The following is a 568-nucleotide window of genomic DNA, read 5'->3' as shown; positions in this document are numbered from 1 at the left end:
CGAAGCCGGGGCCCGACGCCGCCCCGCCGTCGCCGGGCTGCGCCCGCCTCCGCCACCACTGCCGCGACGGGGCCCTTCCCCGCCGGCGCCCCTCCATCCCAACCGCATCGCCCCTCTGCCATGGGCTTCGCCACGACCTCCCGCGCCTCTCCCTCCCGAGATCGACGCCGCGCCCCTGCCTCGGGTCGTCGCCCACCCGTCGCCTCGCCGGCGTCGCCCGTCGTCACCGCCACCTCGTCGCGCGTCCCCATCCTCCTCGCCGGACCTTCCCCACCGGCCTGCCTCCTCGACGCCGACGACGTCCCCGTCTCCCTCCTCGACACCCACTGCCCGAACCCCTACGGCCACTGTGAGCGCCTCCCCGTGCTCCTCTCCCCTCTTCCCCTCCTCGTCTTGGACGTCGCCATGCCCGCCGTCCCGTGTGCGCGCTCACCGCGCCGTGCCCGCGCACCGCACCCGTCCGTGGCCTGGCCTCTCCTCTGCCAGTCCTGCCGTCGCCTTCTCGCACCACCACCGCGCCCCGCTACCCTGCCGCCCACGGGCCCGCTCGTCGCCGGCCCCGCACTCC

This window comes from Triticum dicoccoides, chromosome 5B (genome assembly GCF_002162155.2).
Source record: "Triticum dicoccoides isolate Atlit2015 ecotype Zavitan chromosome 5B, WEW_v2.0, whole genome shotgun sequence".
Taxonomy (NCBI): domain Eukaryota; kingdom Viridiplantae; phylum Streptophyta; class Magnoliopsida; order Poales; family Poaceae; genus Triticum; species Triticum dicoccoides.
The sequence above is the reverse complement of the archived record's forward strand: the minus strand, read 5'-3'. Positions refer to the sequence as shown.